The following is a 13,227-nucleotide window of genomic DNA, read 5'->3' on the forward strand; positions in this document are numbered from 1 at the left end:
TATTTTTTTTTTTTTAAATTGAGACAGGTCATATAGTCCAAGCTGTTTGAACTGCTATGCTAAGGGTAAATATTCATTCACAAGCATACCCAGTTTGTACACTACTTGGGATGAACCTGGTGCCTGGTGAATTCCAATCAAGCATTCTGCTAACTGCGCTACACCCTCAGCCTTTCACTGGTTATTATTTAAAATTATTTGGGAATGAAAGAAAGTCAATTCTCAGCCTATGCTGGGGCAGGCAAACACAGGAGATAGTTTTGTTTGGGCCCCCAATTGGTTTATGCTATGGGCATCCACCTCTTCTAATAATGCACTTGGCAGCCTAGTTCTTCACCTGTGACTCACACCTCCCTCCAAACAATGCACCCAGAAAATTCATGAACCCCCTGATCTCCCTCCCAACTTGCATCAGGCTAAACATACTCTCATCTCTAAACAGTAGTCTAAGTTTCCTTGCCCCCGAAAGGAATCAGAATTGGACAGTTTCTATTCAAATGTATTCCTAATATGCCTGAGTATGATGAAAAGAAGGGCCAAACTGGCCTGAATTGGTTTTGAGTGCATGCAACATAAAGCAAAAATGTTTTGTTTTGTTTTTTATCTAATAATCTTTTAGGAAGAATTCCTCTACTTACTAGCTTTTGCTTATGCAAATGATTAAAATCAGATGCATTATGGGAAGAAACATGAGAAGTAGGGAAAATGAAGGCATGATCTAATCTATGACCAAAACAGACAACCACACAAACAATATCCCTAGGAACCAGGCCTCCTTCTGACCTCACATGGTAATGGAACTCTGGTCTCACTTAGGTGAGAGCAGAGTTACAGATGGTTGTGAGCCTCTCATCCCAGATGCTGGGAACTGAACTCTAGAACTCTATGAACTGCTGAGCCATTCCTCTAGACCTTGTTTTGCTTCTCTTGCAAATCAGTGTGAGCCTTTCTTTTTAGTTCTTTTAATTAGATGCCAAGGGCCTGGATATACCTGGTTCATATTCTGACCACCAGTAATTATATTGCATAATGAATAGATCCTAAAATGGTAAGTCAAGAAAGAACAATAGAAATATAATTTTAGAGAAATGGAACTGACCTGGGTGTGGTGACTCACACTTAAAATCCCAGTATTTAGGAGACTGAGGCAGGAGGATCACCATCAGTTTGAGGCCAGCATTGGCTACAAAGTTACCAGACCAGTACCAGGCTGCAGAGTAAGACTTTGTATCAAACAAAGAAACAAACAAAAAAGATGTATCTGAGCCGGGCAGTGGTGGCAGCACTTGGGAGGCAGAGACAGGCAGATTTCTTAGTTCCAGGCCAGCCTAGTCTGCAGAGTGAGTTCCAGGACAGCTAGGGCTACATGGAGAAACCCTGTCTCAAACCAAACCAAACCAACCAACCAAACAAACAAACAAAAAGATGTATAGGGATAGGAAAACTAAATAGGAAAACTTACAGCTAAAATCAGTGGAAATGGTATCTATTCCTAGAGCTACATTTGATGTAGAGAGGACATACTGCTGATTAATCCCTAGTGAGACCTGTTTGCTATGTTATTGTAATGTTGTGCATATAGATCTTATATAAATAAAAAGTTAAAATTTAATATTTTGAGGGAAAAAAATCAAGGAATTGAGCATTTCATTCAAAAATTAGGGGGAAATGGGGCCATCAGGGTGGCTCACCAGGTAAAGGTTACTGACACCAACATCTGTGAATGGAGTTCAAGTCCTAGGACCCTCATGGCGGAACTCAAGAACTGAGTACTGGGACTTGTCCTCTGATCTCCACAGGCAAGCACATATCCACATGCATGCTCACACAAAAGAGATAAATAAATGAATAAATTAAATATTTTTTTCATTATTAGGAAATGCAACAAACCACCAAATAAGTGAAAGAAGAGTAAAGAGAATGAAATGAGCTAATAACAACCAAAAGTGCTCTCAAAAATATAAAAGTGAGGACTGCAGAAATGACTCAAGAACACTTGTTGCTCTTGCAGAGGATCTGGGATCAGTTGATTTTTTTCAAGACAGGGGTTCTCTGTGTGTCCTTGGCTGTCATGGAACTTGCTCTGTAGACCAGGCTGGCCTCCATCTTTTAGCTATCTGCCTGTCTCTGTCTATCAAGTGGTAGATTAAAGGGACGTGCCACCACCACCTGGCTCCTTTACAATTTTTTTTTAAGGGGCTGAAGAGATGGTTCAGTGTTTAAGAGCCCTTGCTGCTCTTCCAGAGAACCTGAGTTTGGTGTGTAGCACGCAGACCAGGCAGATGCTCACCGCCATATGTATTTTCAGGTCCGGGGGACCTGATGCTTTTGGTCTCTGCAGGTACCTGCACTTAAATGCACATACCCACGTGCAGACACATGCCTTTTAAAACAATTAATCTTGCTGGGCAATGATGGTGCATGTCTTTAATCCCAGGACTTGTGAGGCAGAATGAAGTAGATCTCTTGTGAGTTCAAGGCCAGACTGGTCTACAGAGTGAGTTCAAGGACAGCCAAACTCTGTGTCAAAAACCAAAAACAAAGCAAAAGAAATCTTTGTTTTAATTGATCTTTTAAATTTTTAAATAAACTATCTTTTATTTACTCACATTTTCATACACTAGACAATATATTAAGATCATATCCATCCCCACTTTCCCCTGCCATTACTCCCCAGGTGTCTCCAACACATCCCCTTCCCAGTCTCATGTTCTCTATTTCATTCTTTAACCCACTGAGTCTAATTATTGCTGCCTGTGGTACATTTATACAATTGCTATTGACTGTGATTGTTGGCTCAGTCTTGCACAGGCCTTGCTAGTAACCATAGCAACAGTGGGTTCACAGGTGCAATGACCACAGCACCCCTCCCATCCTGCAGTTCTTACACTCTTTCCACCCTCTTCTTCAGGAATGTTTCCTAAGCTCTGGTATGTGGTGTTCAGGGACTGAGGAGTGAAAACATAGCAATCCAATTTAGGCCTGGGTACTCAACACTCACTTTCTCTCAGGACTTTGACTAGTTTTAAGTCCCTGCATTGACAGTGCACAGAAATGTTTCTCTGGATAAAGTTGAAGGCAGTATCTATGTATGTGTATGAACAAAAATATTTAGAAGGCAGTTTGACAATATGTCTATTTGGCAAAACACCAGAAGTAGATTCCTCCCACCCACCCCCAGGGTCTATGACTTCTCAAGTCATGAACTTTTGACCAAGTTTACAGTAGTAGGCATGAATTCCCTTCTGTATATACCCAAAGGACTCTCCACCATACCACAAGGACACTTGCTCAACTATGTTCATAGCAGATTTATTCATAATAGCCAGAAAATATAAACAACCTTGATATCCCTCAACCAAAGAGTGGATAAGGAAAATGTGGTACATTTATACAATTGCTGGGAAATGGATGGAACTAGAAAATATCATCCCGAGTGAAGTAGCCCAGACCCAGAAAGACAAACATGGTATATACTCACTTATAAATGGATATTACCATAAAGTAGAGGATAACCATGCTACAACCCACAGACCCAGAGAAGCTACATAACAAGGAGAGCTTAAGTGGGGGGAACACATGAATCTTGTGATGGTTATTCCTACTTGTCTACTTGACTACATCTGGAATGAACTACAATCCAGAAATGGAGGGCATACAGGTGATTCAGATCTGGAGGCTCGAAGACACGGGCTTTTAATCTGGATCTTGAAGCATAGATTATACAAACTTTTAACCTAGGCCAGTCCTTTTGCTAGAAGCCTACGTGATGCCAATGGAAGAAGGAAAACTGCCTTTGCCTGTCTGTACTTACTTGCCAGCACATCTGATAGAACCTACTTCTTCAGGATTCCAGCTTATACAGAAGACCAGCTGAAACAACTAGCCTTGTGGGACTGAGCAACTATGAGATTCTTAAACTTCCCATTCATAGCTGCCCATCGTTGGGTTAATTGGACTGCAGACTGTAAATCATTCCAGTAATTTCCCTTAATATAGAGAGACATTCCATAAGTTCTGTGACTCTAGGGAACCCTGACTAGTACAAATCTCACTGTGAAGGGGAAATAGAATAGAAATCGCAGATGGGATGCAAGAGGGGTGGGAACAGAAGGGATCAGGTGTGGGGAGGATGGAGGGAGAGAGTACTGGGAGAGACAACTGGAATAGGGAGGCATTTCTGGGAAGAGCTAGAAACCTAGTGCAATGGAAACTCCTAGGAATCCATGAAGGTAAAGCTACCAAGACTCCTAGCCATGGGGGATAAATAGGAGCCAGCCATCCTGTAACCAGGTAAGACTTCCAGTGGACACATTGAGACACCAACCTGGCCACAAAACCTCCAACCTACAATCTGTCCTGCCTACCAGATGTTCCGGGGTAAAGGTGGCACAGAAATTGTGGGGGTGTCAACCAATGACTAGTCCAGCTTGAAAAGTCCTGAATGAATCTATTCCATGAAAGGGAGCTCATCTCTAACACTACCTAGAGGGACTGGAACCAGATGCTGGATAGCCCAACAACCTAGATTAAAATCAAACATGACTAGGAAAAAAAAATCAATGAAATGATTCCTAATGCTATTCTGCCGCACTCATATAGATTGGTGCCTAGCCCAGGTGTCCTCAGAGAGGCCTCACCCAACAACTGTTGGAAACAGATGCAGAGACACACAGCCAAACTTTTGGTGGAGCTTGGGGAATCATGCGCAAGATAGAAAGCTAAGACTGCAGGAACCAGGGGGTCAAGGACACCACAAGAAAACCCATAAAATCAAGTAACCTGGGGCCATAGAGGCTCACAGGAACTGAACCACTAACCAGGGAGCCTGCATGAGACTGACCTAGGCCCTCTGCACACATGTTACAGTTGTGTACCTTGGTCTTCTCGTAGGACCCCTAACAGGGGCTGTCTTTGACTCTATTACCTGCCTTTAGGATCCTTTCCCTCTAGTGGGTTGCCTTGTCTAGCCTTAATAGAAGAGGAGGTGCCAAGTCTTACTGCAACTTGCTACGCTGGTTGATATCCATGGGAGGTCTGCACTTTCCTGAAGAGAAACAGGAGGAGTAGATAGGGGTGGAAGAGAGGAGGGAGTAACTGGGAGGAGAAACTGTGGTCAAGATGCAAAATGCATACATACATACATACATACACACACATTTAAAACTATCTTACAATGTCGTGGTTTCTGTAAAGGTTTTTCATATATTCTTAGTTTTGATTAGCCCCCCCCTTCCCCCTGCCCTACCCACTGCTGTCCTCTCTGAGATCTTTACCCCCAATATTCTTATCTTTGCTTTCAGATTGTGTGGTCTCCTACACTCATGAGAGACCTTAAGGTCTCTTCCCATCTCATGAGTCCTCTCAGGCTTCCTGGGTTCTACAGACATTCCACATTAAACACACAAGTCTCAAATCTGAAGCTAGGATCCACCCCTGAGAAAGAGCTGGTGGGCATTTGTCTGTCTGGGCCTTCTATCCTTTCGCTCTGAGGTGGCGTGTCTTATGTGGTGAGGTACATTCCTTAGAGGCAGCAAACAGATGGTTCCTGCTATTTGATCCAATCTACTTGTCTGTGTCTTTTAATTGGGAAATTAAGATCATTAATATTCAGGATTATTCTTTAATGTTGTGTATCTTGCTGACTTTCTAGTGAGTTGTTTGTTTGTTGTTGTTTTGGATCTCATTTGCTTAACTATAGTTCTAGTGTGGTTTATTCTCTTCTGATGGGCTTGTTTTTCTCTTTAGATTAAGGATTCCTTCAAGTATCATCTGTAGAGCTGACTTGGCCATAAATTCCTTTCATCTATTTTTGTCCTGGGAAGTTTCTGTTTTGTTCTTCAACTCTGACAGATAGCTTGGCTGGGTATAATAGTCTGCGTTGGCAGATGTTATCTTTCAGAAGTATGTCATTCCAAGCCCTTCTGGCTTTTAAAGTTTGAGGCAAATAATGATGGGCCCACATGTACAGGTGACTTGGTGTTTCTCTCTGTGTTTTAGATAGTAGTTTTAACAATGAGGGCAGTCCTTCTCTGATCTTGTCTATTTGGTACCCAATCCTTTATCTAGATTGGCATCTCTCTTCCCAACTCTGGGACATTTTCTGTTCTGATTCCTTTAAAAATGATTTTTGGTGCTTTTAGAACAAGATTCTTGGCCGGGCACTGGTGGCACACGCCTTTAATTCCAGCACTTGGGAGGCAGAAGTAGGTGGATTTCTGAGTTTGAGGCCAGCCTGGTCTACAGAGTGAGTTCCAGGACAGCTAGGGCTACACAGAGAAACCTTGTCTTGAAGAAACAAACAAACAAACAACAAAAAGAACAAGATTCTTCCCTTTCTTCTGTGCCTGTTTTCGTAGTGTTGCATATGTCTTGGAATTCTCACCAACACTTTATTTTATCTCTGTCCTCATTGGATGGTTTCTACTCTGTAATTGTCTTTAAGCTTAGATCCTCTGGCCTCTCCTGATCCATTCTAATGCTAAGATTTTCCTCTGTTGTTTATTTGACTTACCATGTTTTCTTTCCAACATTTCAGGTTGGCTTTCCTTCAACATTTCCTCTTTATTGAATTCTCTTTCATAGTATCCATCACCTACATTATTTTATTCAGAATTTTGTGTCTTTGAACCTATGAATACTCATTATTTTGAATTTTCAGTCTGGGGATTTTATCTGACTAACTCTCAATTTCTGACTCACTCTTACTAGATACCTTGGCTGAGGAGTTATGTCATGTTGGGGTTTTGCATTTGTTATGTGACTTAGTTGAGACATACATTTGATTGTGTCTCTTTGCTTAGTTTTGGTTTTGTTTTGCTTTTGTTTTTATCAGCTATAGCCTTTCAACTCAAGTGTTTGTAATATTCAAATAGAAATTGGATGTAGTAGTATTGACCATACAATTCGGAAAATAATTTCTCAAAGCAGGAGTTCATGGTGCCAGGTGTAAGCTCCATGCTATACTCTGAGAAAGATATAAACTGGGAGAGCAGCAACATGGGTTTGATATTATCAATGTACAATTGTCATACTAGGTGATTTACATCAGTGGTCCCTGTGACTTCAGTAACCATTGGATAATAATAAACAACCAAGGATGGTGTGAAGTATACCAAGACTTAGTTAATAACATCAGGAGTGGGAAGGATGCATTGCTGGAACAGCTGTGTTGAATTGAATGGTGAAGGTATCAGATCCCCTGGCTCTAGTAGGTTCCATGGGTTTCTTGTGGTACTGTGTTGGGGAGGGAAAAGTGGGAGGCATTGATCTCTGCAACCTCAGTGTTCTTTTGGAATGTCTCTTTAAAACACACACACACACACACACACACACACACTATCCATTATGTACCCTAGGTTCTGTGTTCTGTGTGTGTGTATAAGTGTGTGTAGTGTGTGTGTGTGTGTGTGTGTGTGTGTGTGTGTGTGTGTGTGTTGCTTGGGTTCTTACAAATGCAGACACATGTATCAAGTCGTAAATGTGGAAGTCAGAGGACAACTCTCTGGAGTTGTTTCTCTCCTGACACTTTGTGAGCTCCTGTATTGAATCCAGATCATCAGGGCACCACACAAGTTCCTGTACATCATACTGGTGCCAAGAAGTATGTGCCATCTACCTAACTTTAAAAGGTAATCTTAATTACGAAAAATGCCAACAAAATAAAGAAAGGCCTTTGACAAGGATGACCAAGGAAAAAATGGATAGAAATCATTAAGCATTGTTAGAAATAGGAAAGAGTTGGTCCCCTATTGTCCACTCTCACTTGGTGAGTATTGTACTTCACAATGGGCCCCTGGCCATTACCCACATTCACTCAGGAAGCGTTTTTCTGATTCAATGGTCCTGTAGTCTTTGTCTGTTCTTGCCCGTGAGAGTGACTCATTATTCTATAATACATTCTGTTTTCTATTCTATACTTTGGGTCTTGTACAGATTTACTGGGACCCGGGCCGGGGGTCGGGAGGAGAGCTAGATCTTGCTGACACCATCAAAGGACAATTTGTTTCTGATATTCCATTTTATTCTTCCATGTATCTTTGTGAATAACTGACAGGATCCAGTGCTACTATAAAAATCTTCCTTTTGTAAACCACTCCGAGGCATATAAAATTATCATCTTACCAGAATACAGCCACGTATAAATCCTTCTTTCCCTTGGTCACCCTACAAAATCTGTTTATAGTCTGTTGTTATTTTGAGACAAGGGTCTTGTTCAGCCCAGGTTTTCCTTAAGCTTACTTAAGTAAGGATAATTAAGGATGACCCCGAATTTTGGATTCTCTTCTTTCATCTTTTCTAAATACTAGTATCACAGGTGTGAGGCATCATGCCTGGTTTATGAGATGCTGAGAATCACGCCCAGGGCTTCGGTCCTGTCAGGAGAGCAACTACCCTCAAACCACTTCCATGGTCCTCTTTATAAATGTTTGCTCTTTTGACTTCTATCTCTGCAGCTTTTTATCCTCAATAAGCAGCGGCTGTTCTGATTTTTTTTTTTTTGGAAGAGGGGATAGTTTGGGTTTGTTTTTGGAGACAGTATGCTGTTTGAAACAGCCCAGACTAGCTATGAACCCCAAGTCCTGCTTCTAAACCTCTTAGAAGTTGGTATTATAGATAATATGTCACCATGGCTGCAGTTGCAGTTTGTTTGTTTATTTTATTTTATCATTATTATTGGTGTGTGTGTTTGTGTGTGTGCTCTCGAATGGTGGCACAACATCTCGTGCTTGCACAGTGTAGGAAGCAGAGGACAGCTTCGTGAAGCTAGTGTTGCCCTTCCATTTTCACAAGGGTTCTGAGACTTGAACTTAGATTGCTTAGGTTTGTGCAGCACTCACCTTTATCCACTGACCCACTTTGCTAACCCAACACCTTCTTTAAAAATTAAATTACTTAGCCAGGTAGTGGTGTCACAGGCCTTTAATCCCAGCACTTGGGAGGCAGAGGCAGGTGGATTTCTGAGTTCAAGGCCAGCCTGGTCTACAGAGTGAGTTCCAGGACAGCCAGGGCTACACAGAGAAACCCTGTCTCGAAAAAACAAAAACAAACAAACAAACAAAAATTAAATTACTTGTATCTATAAACCAAGCTTTACCCTTTTATCAAACAACCTCTACCAGCCCCTTGCATTCATTATATTTTCATAATTTGACGCTCATTCGGTTACAATCTATCTCCCCTGTGGATTGTTTGTTGTTCATTTGTCCTTTGTTCTTGAAGCAGGGTCTTCCTATATTGCTCAAGGATGGCCTCAAACTTGCCATCCTCCTGCCTCAACCTCCTGTGTAGCTTGGGGCCACTGGACCTGCTTTGCCAAAGCATTTTAAAAAGTATTTTGGCTCTACAGACCAAGCTCCTTCTGGAGAAGTCTCAAGCATGCTCTCTCTTTGTTGAGAGGTTCTGAGAGCTGGCCTAGGAATGTCCTTACCTGGGGGCAGACAGTGAAGGAGCTTCCTCTCAGGCTGGATGCAAACAGGCTCCTGTGAAACAGACAGTTCTCACAGCAAGCAAAAGAAAGGGAGCCAACGCTCTCCTCCTCAGCATTCCCTGGCTGGGTTCACTGCTGACGGTTTGGCACACATCTCTGTTCCTCACATTAGCTTCATGAAGATCTTTGAGTCTTGAGATACGTAGATGAGGTAGGTCTCTTCCAGGACACACAATGTGATCATTTGATATCTATCAAACAATGCCAGCCACAGCACACAGCACACATAAGGGTCAGAGGATGCCCCAGGAGTCAGTTCTTCTACCGTGTGGGTACTAGGGATTAAATTCAGGCCCGTACCCAATGACTCATCTCGCCAGCCTATGTTTTCTCTGTGTTTGCTTTGTTGTGGGAGTGTTTTGTTTTATTTTGGACAAAGAGTTTCACTCTGCAGCCCAGGCTAGCCTGGAATTCACTGTGTAGTCAAATGCTTTGAACTTGCAGCTAGTGTCTTGTCTCAGCCACCTAAGTCCCAGCTTCACTGAGTAAGCCACTGAGGATGCTATGGGGCTGGAGAGATGGTTTAGTATAACACATTACTTTTGCAGAGGACCTGGTTTGATTCCCAGCACTTACACAGTGACTCACAACCATCTATAATGTAACTCCAATCCAGGGAGGCCTAACTAGGAATGTGGTATATATACATACACGCAGGCAAAACATCATCCTTATAAAGTAAGTAAAATAAACACTATTTTTTAAAGGATATGGTAGGCAAGAATAGAAGGTATGAAAGGGCTGCTTGCAGCCACTTATTCTGTATACCATTTGAGACATATGAACATCTATGTCAGCTTCCTCTGGTAAAAATGGCATGCTCTAAGCCAAAAACATCCTCTGATGTGGGCAGCCTGGTGCACCTTCTAAGACATAAATACCAACGTGGCAACACACTCTGGCACAAATAGCATAACTGATAGTCCCCTCTAACATATGGCTTTTTTGGTGGTTGCTAATACTTTTTGATGTAGACAGCAGGTACTTCCTCTACCCAGACAAGGACTTCCTGATAAGGAAAAATTCCTATTTTACAACCAAAAGAAAACCAGCCTGAAGTCAAAAAGTGGAGAAACCTGAAGAGCTAAGAAGAGAACCAGCTGACCCCTCCTCAGTGAGATAAGGACCTAAGTATATTCTTGGTAGCTGGCTGCCAACACTCCCTGTTCAGCCTGCTAAGCCTGTCCTTTTTGAGACCAAATTAAAAGCAATTATTTGTCCTTCTCTTTCCATCTTTCTTTTGCAGACACTAGTTTGGCTTTCGGTTTTCTGAGACAAGATCTCTTTGTGTATACAGAGTTCTGGAACTCCTATGTAAACCAGGCTGGTCTTGAACTCAGAGATCTGTTTCCCTTGCCTCGAAAGAGCTGGGATTAAAATCACGTGACACAGCACCTAGTTGTTTGTTGTCGTTTTTTCCACGTAACCTATTTCTTTCCTTTTCCCTCTCTTTTTTCTTTTCCTTCCTTCTTTTATTCTTCCTTCCTTTCCTTCTTTGTGTGTGTGTGTGTCTTGTCCTGTTTTAAATCCACCCTTATTGGCAGCAGAGAATTTTCATCTAATCCTCGTGACTCTGATCATTAACTTAGGTAATGTCATATAAACTTCTCCACCAGACAGCCAGGATTTCTCCCTCTATTACTAAGTATTGTGTGAAGCAATGCAGGGCACTATATAAAGCTTTACCTAAACCTCGGATTTTTGTTGTTGTTGTTGCTGTTTCTTTGACACATCTCCATCCTTATTTATTTTTGAGTTTGGGAGAGGTCTTGTTGTTTGATGTATAAGGGGAATGAACTTGTGTGTAGAGTGTGACATCAGGTACCATCCTTCTCCACTTTATCTACAGAGATGAAATCCCTCACAGAATCTAGAGCTCACAACCTTGGGCAGACTAGGTAGCCAGCTTGCTGTAGGGATCCTGTCTCTGCCTCTCAGCACAGGGATTATAGGCATGCTGCTACGTGGGTGCTGGCCTTCCACTCTTTCGCTTGCACGTCAAACTCTTCATCTGCTAAGCCTTCTTCCCACCCCACCCCACATCATCTTTTGAGTAGTTCCTTCCTTTTAAGCACAATAAAACATTCCAGGCTTATCTCGTTCCCTCCCTGAGCAAGCCTGGAGTCAGACAGTTTTATAAGAAGTCCTAATTCCTCTTAGCGGAAGGTAACATTTAGAAGCCATTGTCTGGATGTGTGCTGAATGTTTGGGGAAGATTCAGTTCTGTCCCAGACTTAGGAAATGTAGTTATACTTCCATCACTCCATCCACCCATCCATCCATGTAGCCATCTGCCCATCCATCCATGTATCTATCTATCTATCCATCCATCCATCCGTGTATCCATCTATCTATCTCTATCCATCTACCCATCCATCCATCCATCCATCCATTCATCCATGTATCTATCTATCTATCTATCTATCTATCTATCTATCTACCATCTATGTATATATTGTCTATATGTCAAACCTACAAGGTCACATCAACATATCTAATTCCATTCTAACAATAAAGTGTTCACTTAGGTTCATTTTCTACCTTTTCTTGATAGTAAGGCGCCCATCATTATTAAGGGTTTGTATTATTTGATTGATTTTGTTGTTGTTTAACCATCTCCCCATTGTTTCCACTCCATGTTTAGCTTATTCCAGAAACAGCAATAAATCCAGGCTAGCATAAGCCAGGGGCACCAGAGGGAAGTGGTGGAGAACAAAACCAGAATTGTATCACTACACTAGTAACCAAAATTTGAACCTTTGTTCTGATTTCAGCCTACAACAGGCATCTTATAAAGAGTAGTGAAATTGAACTTACACGATGGGTGGCCTTATCCCTGGGCCTTCCTTCTCTAGATGTGCACCCCATTCCAGTGCTTTATCTCTCTGTCGTGTGTCCATGTATGTATGTGGGTTTTGTTTTTGTTTTTGTTTTGGGGGTGGAGGTATGGTGAATATGTGTGTGTGTGTGTATATGTGTGTATGTGTGTGTATGTGTGTGTGTGTGTGTGTATGTGTATGTGTGTGTATGTGTATGTGTGTGTATGTGTGTGTGTGTATGTGTATGTGTGTGTATGTGTGTATGTGTATGTGTATGTGTGTGTGTATGTGTATGTGTGTATGTGTATGTGTGTGTGTATGTGTGTATGTGTGTGTATGTGTATGTGTGTGTGTATGTGTATGTGTGTATGTGTATGTGTGTGTATGTGTGTGTATGTGTGTATGTGTATGTGTGTGTATGTGTATGTGTGTGTGTATATGTGTGTATATGTGTGTGTATGTGTGTGCATGTGTGTGTGTATGTGCGTATGTGTGTGTGTATGGGTGTGTGTGTGTGTATGTATGTGTGTGCATGTGTGTGTATGTGTGTGTGTATGTGTGCACACATGCTTCATGTGGAGTCCAAAGGACAACCTCAGACGATCTTCTTTGGGCACTGTCCACCTCAAGAATCCTTCCCAGTGCTGCTGGGATTAAAAGAGCATGCTACTTGGACTGGAGAGAAGGCTCAGCAGATAAGAGCACTGACTGCTCTTCCAGAGGTCCTGAGTTCAAATCCCAGCAACCACATGGTAGCTCACAACCATCCATAATGAGATCTGATGCCCTCTTCTGGCTATAGTGTACTTACATATAATAAATGAATAAATCTTAAAAAAATAAAATAAAAAAGAGAGAGAGTATGCTACCAAGCTGCTGCTGCTGCCCCTTCCCCTCCTCCTCCTCCTCCTCCTCCTC

Source organism: Mastomys coucha, unplaced genomic scaffold, assembly GCF_008632895.1.
Source record: "Mastomys coucha isolate ucsf_1 unplaced genomic scaffold, UCSF_Mcou_1 pScaffold1, whole genome shotgun sequence".
In the NCBI taxonomy this organism is placed as follows: domain Eukaryota; kingdom Metazoa; phylum Chordata; class Mammalia; order Rodentia; family Muridae; genus Mastomys; species Mastomys coucha.